Source organism: Hordeum vulgare, chromosome 6H (assembly GCF_904849725.1).
Source record: "Hordeum vulgare subsp. vulgare chromosome 6H, MorexV3_pseudomolecules_assembly, whole genome shotgun sequence".
Lineage (NCBI taxonomy): Eukaryota > Viridiplantae > Streptophyta > Magnoliopsida > Poales > Poaceae > Hordeum > Hordeum vulgare.
The window spans coordinates 270405657-270422117 of record NC_058523.1 but is presented as its reverse complement, the minus strand read 5'-3'; the positions used below and the strand labels follow the sequence as shown (position 1 = coordinate 270422117).

General features: G+C 52.2%; 1 pseudogene; it reads left to right on the top strand.

The window, feature by feature from the left end:
- The first annotated feature begins 10541 nt into the window (after positions 1–10541).
- Positions 10542–13160, top strand: LOC123405393 (annotated as a pseudogene).
- Positions 13161–16461: the final 3301 nt, after the last annotated feature.

The following is a 16461-nucleotide window of genomic DNA, read 5'->3' as shown; positions in this document are numbered from 1 at the left end:
TGATTGCTACAAGTTTCACTGAAAATCAAATGCCTAGGATTTAGATTATTTTCCTTGTACGTATTTCTGCTACATATGTTAAAAAATAGTGACATTCTTGCTATTTTACAGGACTGTGTGGCACTATGATGCATTAGTGTTGGCAACTATAATCCGGTCAGCGTTTACTATGAAAGAATGAACTACAACGGTCAGCGTTTACTATGAAAGAATGAACTACAAGATTTTTTATAGTCGTAGGACTTCTTGTGTTATGAGAGTAACTAGCAAGTGTTAGTTTTGATTTATGGTGCTACGATATAGGAGCCATATGCATGGGTCTTGAAGTTGACTCTAGCATTTTCATGTTTATAGTGATAACAATTGATTTACCACTTTGATGTTAAATAAATGTATTTCATATTATCCTTCATAGTGCCATGCAAACAAAATACATTAGTTGTCGAAATTCATAGATATAGGTGTTGTTTGGATTTGGCATGTGCTGGCCTTGCCAATATTTGGCACGCCAATTTATTGGTGGTCGATTTCGCCGCAGATGGCTGGCCAAAATGTTGGCGTCGAATAGAACTAGGAGAGTTGAAGATGGCAGGGCGCACCGATTCTTTCGCGCCCATCCAAACGCGTAGCGGAGGCTCGGTCAACGTCAAAAGTTTGGTAGGGCGTCCCATGGCTTCGATCCAAACAGCCTCATAATTACTTTTGATTTGACTCAACGGTATAAACAAATTAAATTGGTTTACACAATCATTTTTAGGTGTGCATGCATGTTTCCTGCCTTGGTATGGATGAAAAAAATAGGTGGTCACCTAATATTAAGAGAAACATAGGCATACATAAGAAGTTTCATCACCATGTGAATCTTTTGATCATGGGCGTGCTATTCCAGAATAAACCGTGATGTTATGCTTTAGCTTCTTTACCAATGGTAATGTCTTTTGGGTTTCCAGAATTTGGTTGTTTGGTGAAAGAAAATGAGTGCACTCTTGGCCACTTTAGATGGTTTATATGTTTATAATTTAGAGTGGAGTTTGATTGTCAAGAGAAGAGTGGTATGGCATTATGATGATCTACTACCTCATATAGCTTGTTGATGATATAATTGCTTTTCTAAAAATCGTAAACGGTTTGTATATATTTTGAGTTTGCATCAAAAAACGGATATACATACATGTTCCATACTACTATGCTACCTCGTAAGCCAAAGTATTTTTTGGTTTCACTATCGGTGATGTCTTTTGTAGATAAGAACTCACATTAATTCTCTAATACCTGGATATTGGGTACAACCCTTTAATACCCGAGTTATCGTTTTCACTCATATTTAAAGTGGTAAGATCTTTACTTGCATGCTTACACTATTTTGTGTGGAAATGGTTGGCTCATTTAATCATCTATCGTGCACTGTCTATGTGAGTTGAATATATGTACTGACAAAACGGTTTACCTATTTTACAGGGATTAGTACCCTTTTTGGTGGTTGGTGGCAAGATGGCTGAATACGTACTTGGATTGCTTGTACAAGAGACATCTTATGTCAATTGGTATCCATTGTTTCAGATTATTAGCTAGCAAAGCTAAGTTGCAAACATGGTACCGTGTCATATTTGAGCATAATCTTGGCTGTTTTTTTGTTGTTATTTGCTTACATTAACAATAAGTACAATAATTATATTGTAATATGAGACATGTTTGTGAAGTGTCTTTTATTTTTTGTATTTTACTACGAATGTATTATTGTTGGTCAACTTACATGATGATAGCGATCCGAATATGGTGCCTAGCTTTATCTTCAAGCCATGTGAGTGTTTTTGGTTGGATCTTCGAATTCACATTTGTCGTGGTTTACTTATATGGATGTGGTTTGTAGCAGGCATATGTTTGGAAGGAACATTGATCGAGACGTGCATTGCATGTGCAAACTTACTAGTTGTACAAGCTAGCTATAAGATGGGCTATAAGATGGCTTATAGTTAGCAGTTGGCTATATACTATTAACCATGCTCTTATAAAATAGTCGTTCGCTAAATTTTGTTGCGAGATCCTGCATATTTAGGACGTTTTGTTTATTAGGAAATATGTTTGTATGTTGCAAAATAATATGTTGCCTCCTTTATTAAACTATAAAAGCATGTGTCACACAAATTTTATGTTGCCTCCGTGAAACATCGAAATTAAAAAAAAAATCCCAAGCTTTTATACGGACTACGAAAGCTGCAAGATGAATATGGATGTACATCATAGCTCGTGTTTATAGATCTCCAACCGACTTCTACGCATGCACACTCGATAAGCATTACCAAAAAAGAGTATTAGAAAACGGCACTGATCCTTGAGAAAGGAAGGCGGTAACTTTCCTTGAAACAATGAACATAATGTATGCATAAATGCATGTTTGAACTAATACTTACTGAATAACGGTGGCTTCAGCATAATATGCAGTATCCTTCACCCTGTAAAACATATCAGAATTGAGAAATATGTGAAAGCGAGACCTATAGGTAAGAGAAAACAGGATCAAGTATGATGAGCTACGAAGCTCTTGCGTATAAAGTAGAATGGTATTACAATCCTGAATTTATTTTAATATAAATAAACATGGATATTGTCCCAACTTATATCAATATATTATATTATTCCTAGACAACATTGGAGACTATTGCCAGTGAAAATCAATTTAATTAGATAGTTTTACAATAACGACAAACAAGAGCAATGAGAGTTGATGCACTTTTACATAATTTTATACTCTCAAAAGATGGCAAAAAACTATGATAACATCTCAGTTGTAGGTGTCGGCGTTCTGGGAATGGGGGTATCCAGACCTGCTTGCCTACGGCCCAGGACTGCCCCACTTCATCAAGCAAACCAACAGGCCCGACATCATTCAGGGCAAGGCCCTCATGAGGGGCCAAGCCTCACAAGGAGGAATGACATCAAGACCCGCAGGGGTCCTCCTCAGGACCCCTCCGGAGCAGCAGATATTCCAAGGCGAGGCCCAGCCTGAAGAGTCAAGGATGACGCAGAAGAAGGACACGCGAGGAGCGGACACGAGGACGGGGCAGTTTCCCCTTTGGTGCAAAGGGGGCAAGGACGAACGCAGGTTCCCAAGACATCTTCTAAAGGTTTCCATTCTGATGCTACAAGACATGCCGCCCGCCGTCAGGACGAACGTCGTCCCTGAACCAGCCCCTACAGCGATGGCAGCTACTTTGCAGGCGAAGACCACATTTGGACAGGAGAAGCATGTTCCCCTGTCCCCCTTCAAAATCGGCCGTTGTGGAATCCCTTCCCGCCGAAACGATAAGGGAAGAGGACCGGGGCCGCCACTATAAAGGGAGGGTAGGTTGCTTCGTAGGGCCGGATCCGAATTCATCCTCATTCACCCACCTTCACACCACTAAGGCCTCCTAGCCTCAGGAGGCCGAGGAACACTTTAGTAGTTCATCCACCAGCCCCGACGAGAGGCAATCCACCAAAGTAGGAGTAGGGTTTTATGCTTCGGAGCGGCCCGAACCTGGGTAAACTGTCGTGTTCTGTGTTCCCCTCACCATCGAGTGAGTTCTTCGCCGTTCCCATCAAGTAGCGTGCTAGGCGACGTTAGGCCGTGAGATATCTTCGTACACGCCCCTGAGTTCGAATCTTTAGGGTTTTGCGGAGCCCGAAATCTGGCATTTGGCGCACCAGGCAGGGGGCGTGTTAAGGTCTTCTCCGAGCTTCATCTTCCCTAGGCCCGCTGCTCCGATGGCCTGCGCCCAACCAGCTTCTTCGAGCCTCATCGAGCTGGCCTCCAACCGGCACATCACGGCGGCCGGAAGAACGCATACCGGTGTTGTGGTACCAGGCGGCTCGTACCAGATCGTCAACGTCGACTCCACCATCGCAACCACCCGTGCCACCCAGGGGCACGGGTGGCTGGGCGGCGCCCCCAGCACCCACGACGCGCCACATCAACTTGGGGGACCTCGGCGCGCATGATGCGTTGGAGATGGCGAGCGAGATGCTCCGCCAACGACCGACGCAAGGGGGCTTCGACACCTGGGCGGACCACAGCATGGAGCTGATCGACATCGCCCAAAAGGCCATCCAACCCCGCTCTTCTTCAAGGCCTCAAGCGTCGGGCGCCGGGGGCTCGCACCTCATGCCGGCCCCCGGGACTGCAAGCAATAGGGCCACTCCTATGCTGGGCGGGGCCGAGAGAGACGCGCCTCGTGCAACCCTCCTCCTCCTCCAGGTTCCAACGGCCAGCCCTGAGGTGCATCACGCTGACAACCACCATGGGTCCGAAGAGAACGGCAAAACGATCGATGCACACACCGGTGCGCATCACCAAGTCCAGGTCGTCCCCCGACACTCCGGGGCGGACAGACAGGAGCGCTCCCTCCGGCGCAACCAAAAGAAGGCAGAGGCGTCGGCGTGGGCGAACTACGAAAACGGAGATGTGTCAGGGGCACCAAGGGGGGAGTCAGCACCGGGCAGTGCCGGGACCAACCAACGGCAGCAACAGCAACAAGCGACTTCGCGCGGAGGCTTATCGCAGGAAGATCTTTGAGCAGCACGGCCGGGGGGATCCCCCTCCACCGCCGAGAGGGACCGCCACCGTCGCACTGATGAACGGCTTCGGAGGACGATCGAATGCCTACATGGAGTCGTACGTGTCGGAGTATGCGGCATCACCTGACCCTCCCGACGAGGAAGAGCCTCAAGCGCCCCCCCCCCCCGGGTGCCTATCTTCTCAGGAGTGAGGAACGCTTTGGGGCCCCTCCTTGAGCCGGGCCCAAGAGGCACGGGCAGGAAGGCACCCCCAAGCCGCGGGGCGTGGAGCCAGCCGCCTCCCCCGCGGAGGAACTACGAAGGGGGGAACCCCAGGCCTCAAGAGGACGAGTTACATGCAGCAACGAAACACAAGTGGCATGGTCCACGCGCGGCAACCACGATGCAGGCGTGGGCACCGAGGCCCACGCCTCGCGAGGCGGCCCTCAGGCACGAAGAAGCCATTCGAGGTAATTTTTGGGTTTACTACATTAGGAAGCATCTTCTAACCGCAGGAACTTCAAATATTCAGGGCATGTCTCTGCCCGTCATATCATTTGCGCAAGCTTCCATAACTTTTGATGCCTCCATTTGGTGACCTGACATCTTGCCTTGCTTGCATCTTTGGGCGATCTACCCCCCCCCCTCGTTCGGGGGCTCCGGCCGGTGCACGACATCCCGTCACGGGACCTGAGGAGGCCTCGCGGCTCCCGAGGGCCACAACCAACAGGAAGAGATGGGGGCCGCTTGAGCGTCAAAAGGGGGCTCCTGAGCATCGTGCCTCAAGGACCTTGCCGGTCATAAGGCCACCTGCCCCCCTTGATATCGTCCATGGAAATTCAGTCGTTATCAGGGGTGGCAGGGCTTGACCCCGTAGCTATATCCGTTCACTCGGTCCCACGCAACGACGGTTGGGAAATGTGCGGGATTGGATCTTAGCGACGCAGAGCCGTTCGAACGTTTAAGGGGGCTTCTGAGCATCGCGCCTGAGGAGCCTTACCGGTCGCAAAGCCACTTGTCCCCCGGGTCAGGGCCTTGCCCCGTGAGGCGTCTCACGGTGGCAGGGAAATGTGCGGGACTGGATCCTACAGACTAGAGCAATAGAAAAGCCCTCAACCGGTCTCAGGAGAACGAGCGCTCAGGACCTGCACCAATCATGACAACTCTGCATCATCCTTCAATCCTTCCAGAACCTACTTCATCCCATGACACTCTCACGTAATAACGAGCCGAGGCTGTATACGCCCAGGGGCCCCCGAGGACGCGAAAGGGGTCCACCCCACGCCTAGTGGTAGCCCTATGCTCCGCGCTGGGGAGAAGACGACGATAATCAACACAGTCCACCAATGACTTACGAAATCAGGCGCCTAATGCCTTGGGGGTAGGGACACTCGCGAGGTCAAAGCGTCCACGCTGTTGGGGATCGTAGTAGTTTCAAAAAAATTCTTACGCCAGGGAAGGATCTATCTATGGAGAAACCAGCAACGAGATAGGTTGTAGAGCATCTTCATACCTTTGAAGATCACTAAGCGGAAGCGTTGCTAGAACGCGGTTGATGGAGTCGTACTCGCAGCGATTCAGATCGCGGTGGATTCCTATCTATGCGCCGAACGTCGGCGCCTCCTCGTTCAACACACGTGCAGCTCGGTGACGCCTCCAACGCCTTGATCCAGCAAAGATGGATGAGAGGTTGAGGGAGAGCTCCGGCAGCATGACGGCGTGGTGACGGTGGAGCTACGTGTTACTCCGGCAGGGATTCGCTAAGCACTACGGAGGAGGAGTATGGCTGCGCCGTGGAGAGATCAATTGTGTGTCTCAAAAGGACAAAACCCTCCACTACATATAGGAGGAGAGGGAGAAGGTGCCCACCCTTTAGGGTTTCCCACCCTATAGGGTGCGGAGCCCTAGGGGCCAAGGAGGGCGGTGGCCAAGGGGTGGAGTGCCCTAGGGTGGGCCTTTGAGGCCCAAGTTGGCCTCCCACCCCTAGGGTTTGCCCCTCTCCACCCTTGCTGCACCTTGGGCCTCTTGTGGAGGCGCACCAGCCCACATATGGGCTGGTTCCCTCCCACTCTTAGCCCATGGAGCACTTTGGGGCTGGTGGCCCTTGCCGGTGGACCCCCGGAACCCTTCCAGTGGTCCCGGTACATTACGGGTGTCGCCCAAAACAATTCCGGTGACCAAATCCTCACTTCCTATATATCAATCTTTACTTACGGACCATTCCGAAACTCCTCGTGACGCCCGGGATCTCATCCGGGACTCCGAACTACCTTCGCTAACCATGTACACTATTTCCCTATAACCCTAGCGTCATCGAACCTTAAGTGTGTAGACCCTACGGGTTCGGGAGACATGCAGACATGACCGATACACCTCTCCGGTCAATAACCAACAACGGGGTTTGGATATGCATGTTGGTTCCCAAATGTTCCATGATGATCTAATCGGATGAACCACGATGTCAAGGATTCAATCAATCCTGTATGCAATTCCCTTTGTCTACCGATATGATACTTGCCCGAGATTCGATCGTCGGTATCCCCATACCTTGTTCAATCTCGTTACCAGCAAGTCTCTTTACTCGTTCCATAGCACATCATCCTGTGGCAAACTCCTTAGTCACACTGACCTCAATATGATGATGAATTACCGAGTGGGCCCACAGATACCTCTCCGTCACACGGAGTGACAAATCCCAGTCTCGATTCGTACAACCCAACAGACACTTTCGGAGATACCCGTAGTGCACCTTTATAATCACCCAGTTACATTGTGACGTTTGATACACCCAAAGCACTCATATGGTATCCGGGAGTTGCACAATCTCATGGTCTAGGAAATGATACTTGACATTAGAAAAGCTTTAGCACACGAACAACACGATCTAGTGCTATGCTTAGGACTGCGTCTTGTCCATCACATCATTCCCCAATGATGTGATCCCGTTATCAATGACATCCAATGTCCATGATCAGGAAACCATGATCATCTGTTGATCAACGAGCTAGCCAACTAGAGGCTCACTAGGGACACATTGTGATCTATATATTCACAGATGTATTACAGTTTCCGGTTAATACAATTATAGCATGAACAATAGACAAATATCATGAACTAGGAAATATAATAATAACCACTTTATTATTGCCTCTAGGGCATATTTCCAACACTTGCGACCTCCCATATACACCCCCACCGTGGCACTCTCACGTAATAACGAGCCGAGGCTGTATACGCCCAGCCCCCCAGGACGCGGAAGGGGTCCACCCCACGCCTAGTGGAAGCCCTATGCTCAGCGCCGGGGATGGGGGCACCCAATCCAGTCCACCAATGACTATGCCCCCAGCTGGCACAGGAACCAACTCAGTCCACCAATGACTGTGCCAGCTTAGGTGTCGGACGCGACGTTTTGCTTGCTTCTTTTTGGGTCTTGAACTATCTTCCGCTCAACTTAAACTTGCCGATTTCAAAAGTTGGTTTTTAACTCTCAGTACCCGACGTTTGAAAAACCAAAATGGGGGACTTTCTCTTGCACTTTTTCGTTTTGCCGGCTTCAAAGCGTCCTTTTTCGGATGACATTTTTGGAGATGAATGCTCCGCACCGCCCCTAGGAGTCAAGGAGCATGAAATCAAGGACTTGCCGCCCCAGGGGCAAACATTTTTCAGTGGTCAACCCCCGCTCGGGGGTCCGGACCGAAACTTGATACCACCACAAGGAGTCTCGAGAGGCCTCAGGGCCCCGTGGGGGCGATGACCAAAGGAACGGAGTGCGGAATCGCTCGGGCACCAAAAGGGGGGCTCCTGGGCACTGCCTCAGGAGCCTTACCAGTCATAACGCCACTCGCCACTGCTGGTACCATCCCGGAGCTCCGGTCGGCATCAGGAGTAGCACGGTCCCGCCGTGTGAAGTGTGAACCTAACGGCAGTGGGGAAATGTGCGGGACCGGGGCCTTTCGACGTAGAGCAGCTTGAGTATCAAGGGGGGCTCCTAAGCAGCATGCCTCAGGGGCCTTATTAGTCGCAATGCCACTCGGGCACCCAGGTGTCGACCACGTCGGCACCTCGGGCGCCGGGGCTTTGCCCCGTGAGGAACAACCTTGGTAACGGGTTGCGCCTTACGGAGGCAGGGAAATGTGCGGGGCCAGGACGTGCAGACATAGAGTGCCGAAAGGGTCTTCACCATGTGCCATCTACAAAATAGGAGCTATTCAGGAGGGGCTACGCAAGAGACCGCCGCAAACCCACGAGCTAAGTACCCCGCAGGCCGAGACCGGGACCATCTAGTTTCACGTCACACTAACGATGAATTAAAAATATGCGTACTAACGAAGGGATGCAAACCCTAAGGATTCAGCTGCAGCGAGGAAGGAGGCCATCGACCCAGTGTGCGGCGACACGGGCGGTACCTCAGGAGGATGGGACCTCCTGAGGACCCTGGCCGCCGTTACCCCCGAGCGATGGCTGGGGTAGCAACGAGCCTTACACAAAGAAGCCGAGCTGCAACGACTACCAGCAAGCGAGCAATCGACCCACGAGCGAAAGGTAAATGGAGAACGACGAAGGTAATGAGCAAAAGTTTAACGCCCAACATGGCAGAGTTCTTGGCCTGACGTTACACGGGATGGAAACAGAAGCTAGGGGATGCCTAGGGGGCCGCCGACGCCGCCCTTTGCGCCCGTGGGCTCGGCGTCGGAGGCCTCCTCCTCGCTCGAGACAGGCTCCCGGACATACCGCTCCACCAGGGCGGCCACGTCCGGGCGCACTTCGTCCCGGAGAAGGCGTCGGGGCTCAGCGGGCACCGGCTCGACGACACGTTGGAGATTGAGCTCCGGTACGAGGCGACGTAGGTTGGAGAAGACAAGCGTCAAGGCAAGTCCAGAAGCTCGCGCACGTCGGACGCGTGGTCCTCCTCCATCCGGGAGAAGCTGGCCTCGAGCGCCTCCACCACCTTCTCGAAGAAGGCGAGGTAGCCCCCGTCGCTCCTCACAGTGGGCAGCACCGAGGCCTCCCTCGCAAACTGGCGCGTCGCGTTAGCCGCCCGGCCGGCGATGCCCGCGAACTGCTTGGCGCGCTGGGACGCCATCATCCGGGCAAACGACGCCTCGTCCTTGGTGGCCAAGATGGTGTCGGTCGCCTCCTAGACCTGCTTCTGCAGCGATGTCAGCTCGACCTTGGCCTCTGCTTCGCCTTGGCGGACGGCCTCGAGGGAGGCCTCAGCACACGCGAGCTGAGCCCACAACACCTCTGTCTCCTCCTGAAGCTCGCCTAGCTTGAGATTCTTAGCCGAGGGCGCTCTGGAGTAAAGGAAAGATCAACCAACAAGCAGCAGATGAGGAAAAAAAGGAAAGGAGATGCAGACGAGGGACTTACTCTCGCTCAGGGCCCAACAGTGGCGGACCAGTGGCGACTCGGAAGGCCCTTCGTCACTGCCCTCGAGGACGGACGAAGGCGTGGAAGGTGCCCCGCGCTTCCCCCGGCTGAGATCAGCTCTGGGAGATGCCATAAGGACGAGGAACAAAAGGAAGAAGAGGTTTTTTCGTGGTGAAGCAGAGGAAGCAGAGAGGGAGCTCAGGGTTGCAGTGCCTCCCCCTTGCCAGGGGTGGGGCAGATTTATAGACGAACCACTGCCACCAACCGTCATGGGAGCGCGAGCGTCGCGCGCCCACGAGGATCGCGAGGTGGGCCAAGGGGAGCGTTGCCGCTCACGTCGCTTCACCTGTCCACTCAGCGGTCACGTCCGTGAGGGCCGTTAGGTGTGGTCAGGTTGCACCACTGCCATTTAGTGAGAACAATGATGGCCTGCGTGGTTCTTGGAGATTGTGCCATCGTGTCCTGGCATACCACAGACGCCTTGAGGAGCGAGAGCGTCACCACATGGCTGCTGAACACGTGTGCTGCCTAGCCCGCATGCAAATAGGCCCGGCGACACTTCAGGCCACCCTCAAGGCTTCGCCAAGAAGCCAACCCAAACGCGCCTTGGGCCCAGGGATACTGTCGGCATTCTGGGAATGGGGTACCGAGACCTGCGTGCCTACGGCCCAGGACTGGCCCACTTCATCAAGCAAACCAATGGCCTCGACATCATTCAGGGCAAGGCCCTCGTGAGGGGCCAAGCCTCACGAGGAGGAACAACATCAAGACCCACGGGGGGCCTCCTCAGAACCCCTCCGGAGCAGCGGATATTCCAAGGCGAGGCCCAACCTCGGGAGTCAAGGATGACGTAGAAGAAGGACAGGTGAGCAGCGGACAACAGGATGGGGCAATTTCCCTTTTGGTGCAAAGGGGGCAAGGACGAACGCAGGTTCCCAAGGTATCTTCTAAAGGTTTCCATTTTGGTGCTACAAGACCATGGCCGCCCGTCGGCAGGACGGACGTCATCCGTGAACCACCCCCTACAGCGTTGACAGCTACTTTGCAGGCGAAGACCACTTTTGGATAGGTGAAGCATGTTCCCCTATCCCCCTTCGAAATTGGTCGTTGTGGGATCCCTTCCGGCCGAAACAACAAGGGAAGAGGACTGGGGCCGCCATTATAAAGGGAGGGTAGGTTGCTTCGTAGGGCCAAATCCAAATTCATCCTCATTCACCCACCTTCACACCACTAAGGCCTACTAGCCTCAGGAGGCTGGCGAACACTGTACTAGTTCATCCACCAACCCCGACGAGAGGCAATCCACCAAAGAAGGAGTAGGGTTCTTCACTTCAAAGTGGCCCGAACCTGGGTAAACTGTTGTGTTCTGTGTTTCCCTCACCATCGAGTGAGTTCTTGGCCGTTCTCATCGCGAAGCGTGCTAGGCGAGGTTAGGCCATGATAGATCTTCGTGCACACCCCTGAGTCCGAATCTTCAGGGTTATGCGGACCCCGAAATTTGACAGTAGCCAAATGCGAGTAGTGAAGTATCATATTATTATGTCTAGCGATAACTAAATGTACCTCCCGGACTACGTATAATGTTGTTTACTTTTGCGAAAGACGTATTATGTTTTGCATATGGTTGGTTAGACGGAGATGGTTATATAATTGCGGATCTCATATTTAATTGCTTCAACTGTGGTAGGATACAAAAAACTATATTAAAGTATAATGATTAGCAAGCGTTATAGACTAAAAAGTATGACTCTATTTCCCCCTATTATCTTTCAAATAGTTATTTAAATAAATCAGCAATGGTTAAGATCTTACAGAATTCTAATTACTGAATTTTGCTTGGCGCCTACACTTTGGTAACAACCTACATTATTTATTTCTAGTAAATATTAAACTTATATCATTTGATAAATCTCACAGCCAAGTCAACATCCAGCAACGGTACCCACAAGGCCACAATGCAAAACTTGAAAATTGTACCTCTAATATACATCTGGAACTCAATGGTATGCGATTCATGATGTTGCCATTATGGAATGTGAAGGACATGTCCATGTTCCACTCTAGCTTGCTGCAAACCATCCTCACGAACCTAACGTGTACACCACCCAACCATCGTGTAAGAAGCCAAATTTATGGCCTTCCATTTTTTTCATGTGTTAACTATATTTGCTGTTCAAACAAGCCTATTGGTAACTGTCACATTTTGTTTACTTTATCCAGTTAATGATTAGTTAAGAACTTTCATATTTTCTATTACTGTGTTCTGTTTGTGCTTACACTCTAGTGAACATTGGCATTAGAGAAATCCCACAAACAAACCTACATCCAGAAGTGGCATTCAGAGGATAGAGGTATAAAATTGTACCCCTTGGTATATCTGAAACTTGATTAAAAAGTACGCGATTCACCGAGATGATCTCCTCATTTGATGAAATTGATGCGGTCAGTGCAGTCGACGATGATGAAGGACAAGTTAGTATTCCTCTCCACCTTGTCGCTCACCATCAACCATGTAAGAAGTTGAGTAAAAGGCGCTGGCGATCTAAGAACTTGTCCTGCGGGTGCACTTAAGTCGCACTACTTGCAAACCGGAAAAACTCGTCACAGAACTTGCGTTGGCGGTGCATTTAAGTCACAAAGACGAGTTGAACCGGTCGGATGCCCGGTTTTCTCTGTTTTGTGGTCATGCGCGCCTGTGGACTGCATCATTTTCTTGCACAAAGCCCCCTGGATCCTCAGCTAATGTTGCATAGCCCCCTCTCCTCTGTTCTCTGTCTGTCCATTTTGTTTGCCGATGGGAGAGGAGACAGGCGGCGCTACTGACGCGTCGAGCTCGTCGGCGGCTGATCTATTTTTTCTCGTTCCCCTCGATCCAGTCGCTGTGCAACGCGTGCGGGATCTGGTACAGGAAGAAGCGGAGGGAGGTGCTGGGCCTCGACGAGCCACCCAAGAAGAGGTAGCCTGCTGCGGCAGCATCCGCTGCAGCAGCGGCGGCGTGCTCGGAGGCCGGCGGCGAGAGCGCGGAGCCGGATCAGCAGCAGCAACAGCCCAAGAAGAAGACGGCAACGACCAAGAGGGGTCGCGAGGTGGAGCTCCGCGTGGTCGGGTTCGGCAAGGAGGTGGTGCTGAAGTAGCGGCAGTGGATGCGGCGCAGGCGGCGCCTCGGTGAGGAGGAGAAGGCGGCCATCCTCCTCATGGCGCTCTCCTCCAGCGTCATCTACGGCTGATTCAGGCCGATCCAACGCTAGCCAGCAGCAGCAGCAACAAGCGAAGAGGAAGAGGAAGAGAGAGAGAGATGACTAGAGATCCAGAGTGTGATTTGCTTGCTTGCTTGCTGCTTGGCTAGCAAGCACGCATGCATGCGGCATGCCCCCCCCTTGTTTTTTCCTGCTAGTTTTTCTGGCTGATTAGTTCGTCCAAATAATGAATGAACGATATGATGATGCAGCTGCAACTGCTCTTCTTCGTGCCAGCCTTGGCTTCGTTCCTTCTCGCTTAGTAGTAGTACCGGCTGTCGTGTTACTCCAGTAGTATCAGTATCCTAGATCTAGTATTAGCAGCAGTATTAGTAGTAGAGTGTGTAACATTGCAGTGTAAGAATCGAGGGGGGGGGAGCTTTATGAAATGACGAAACCATCTTTATGGCTCTAGATCTGTGCGTCTTTTTTCACGTGAAATCCCAGCTGATGTGTTGCCTTGTTGTTCTTGATGTGATGAGTCTTTTTGGCTCCAGATCTGTGCAAGCATCCTCCCCCTTTTTCACCTGAAAGCGGGCTTCGTCCCAGCTCCAGATCTGTGCAAGCATGCTCCTTTTCCATCGGCAAAGAAAATGGACAGACAAAGAACAGAGGAGAGGGGGCTATGCAACATTAACTGAGGATCCAGGGAGCTTTGTGCAAGAAAATGATGCAGTCCTGAGGCGCGCATGACCACAAAACAGAGAAAACCGGGCATCCGACCGATTCAACTCGTCTTTGTGACTTAAATGCACCGCAACGCAAGTTCTGTGACGGGTTTTTTCCGGTTTGCAAGTAGTGCGACTTAAGTGCACCCGCACGACAAGTTCTCAGACCGCCAGCGCCTTTTACTCTAAGAAGTTTGATTGACCGCCCCGACACCAAGTTGCCTTTCTCGCTAGTGTTGGACATCGACATGGAGGATGGGTTATGAAAGCGGTCCCGAGGGAGGGTTAACACCACCACCGTTAGGAGGCCATGGGGCAGGGGTCGTACGTGAACATGAACGACATCAAGCAGCCTACGAGGAGCAGTTCATGCCCAAGCTCGAGGACACCATGCTGGTGCCTGGTAGGCGATAGCACGCGCAAAAACTTTGGGTTCTGCTTCTTCTTTCGGCCGTGGACTGATGGCTACCGACCGTGCGTGCTCCTGATGCTAGCTCTTCTTCTGATGGCTACATGTCGTGCGTGTCCTCGTGCGGAAAAAACACCACAGGTCTAGCGTTGGCCTGGCAACAAGAGCGTCCTCCTCCTTGAACTCATCGACGTCAAGCTTTGAGTTGATGGCCTCGTGGAGGCTTCAGGTGTCCAACGCCACCCTCGTGCCACGCAAGGCCCAGAAGCAAGAGCCCCTCTGTGTCCTTCTGTAGTGGAACAACACGAGCACCTATGGAGCCTGCGGGCTCCTTATGGTTCGATGGGGGATAAGGGCCACCAAGGGCAGTCCTATGGATCGGGGCAACGGTCGTTTTTTACCCAGGTTCGGGCCGCTCGGGGGCATAAAACCCTACTCCATCGTGTTGATGGTATGTCGATTATCGGCTGCTCCGCGTCAATCCTCCGATTGTCTAACCTCCCCAAATGCATGCCCATGGCCTCCTTTTACAGGTGGAAGGGGACTCCCACAGGGGAAACATTGGGTGTTCACGGGGTGCATAGTGCACCCAAGTTATACAGTAGAGGTTCTGGCGTCTTAGCAGACGCATTAAAAGCTTCGACATGTGCCTCAGAGATGGGACAAACGCGTGTCCCATCGACACTGTGCTCCCAGATTGTGCTTGACACGCGTTGACTGGAACGACACGTATCAAGTTGCTAGGGGGTAGCTGGCTGTTGCGCTAGCATGCTATGCTTCGTGGCCGTGTCGGGCAACTGGCTGTTGCGCTGGCATGCTACACTTCGGGACCGTGTCGGGCTTGCTTGTGTGCTGGTGCACTGGGAGCTCCCTCGACAAGGAGCTTGCCGGGGTCCTTCTGCTTTTCTCCCGGCAAAAGGGGCTTGCCGGGGCCTTGTTGCTGATCTTCGTTCTTGAGGCTTCAAGGGCCTTCAAGGCATCTTCTTGCGGGTACCATCACGGCCCTACCACGGACGGGGCTCTCAATCGCTGTGCACCATTACGGGGCATCAAAGGCCCAATCTTTGGTGCGCCGACAGGAGCCCCCGGGCCTGGACCATACCGGATGCGAGACGTCGTTGGGCTAGGCCCAAAAATGGTGCTCGGGTAGTTGAGTTTAAGAGTGCCCTTGTCTCCCCACGACACACATCAACTGCACAATGAGGGGGTCGTGGGCGGAGTGGTTGAATTGCTCGGGCGCGTGCATGGGCTACCTCGGGGTGGCGAAGGGGCGGCCTGGCGTCCTGCCCTCATAAAGAGGAAACCGCCCAGGTCGCCTCCCATTATCCCCCGTTTTCGCTCAAATCCCAGCGCTGCCATTGCCTTCCTCCTTTCAAGTGTGAAGTAGAGCTCCTCTCAGCCTCCCGCTACCTCCTATTCCACCCCCCAGTTCTAGCACCCCCTTCTGCCCCTTCTGTCATGGCACCCAAGGCAAGCAAGGGGAAGGAGGCCGACACGGAGGGGGAGATGGTGAAGATGCGACATAAGATGGTCGTATTCCCCCCAGGGCTGTAAGCGGAGGCATTGAAGGCCCGATACTTGCTTATGTGGGCAAGGGAGACTAAGGCGCACCCAAGACCCGCGTGAGACCGGGTTTCGTCAGCGGCGAGCCGAACGGATATCCCTTCTTCGCGGATTATTTTTATTGCAACCTTTGTCCCCCTTACTCTGATTTCTTCATGGAGATCATGCGCTCTTACGGCCTCCGGCTCTTGGATTTTACGCCAAATGCGGTTACCTACATGGCCGTGTTTGCGCATGTGTGCGAAAAAAATCATCGGGGTCGTCCCCGTCGCCCTCTTCTGCCATTACTTCAACCCTCGCATCCAAAAAGGGGATGCCCTCTCCGGTTTCCTCGCCCGGATCCCCAGGACCAGGGAGGCGTACATAGATGGGGTATACTACGAGAAGTGGGAAGAGTGGCGCGGGAAGTGGTGCTGGGTTATGAAAGATAAGCCCCACGCTTTCTGCAAGCCGAGGACCCCACGACATCGCGTGGCAAGGGGTGGAGTGACTTCGACCCGGCGGACGAGAAGCTTTCCGTTGCTGCCACCAGGATCTTGCGCCTCCGGGCTGTCGGGCTCATAGTTGAGATGGTAGCCGCGGACTTCCTGCATCGGTGCATTGCTCCCTTGCAGAAGAGAGGGACGCCAACCTAGGAGTATAAAAACGCGGCGGGTATCATAAGATTGCGCCCCGAAATAAA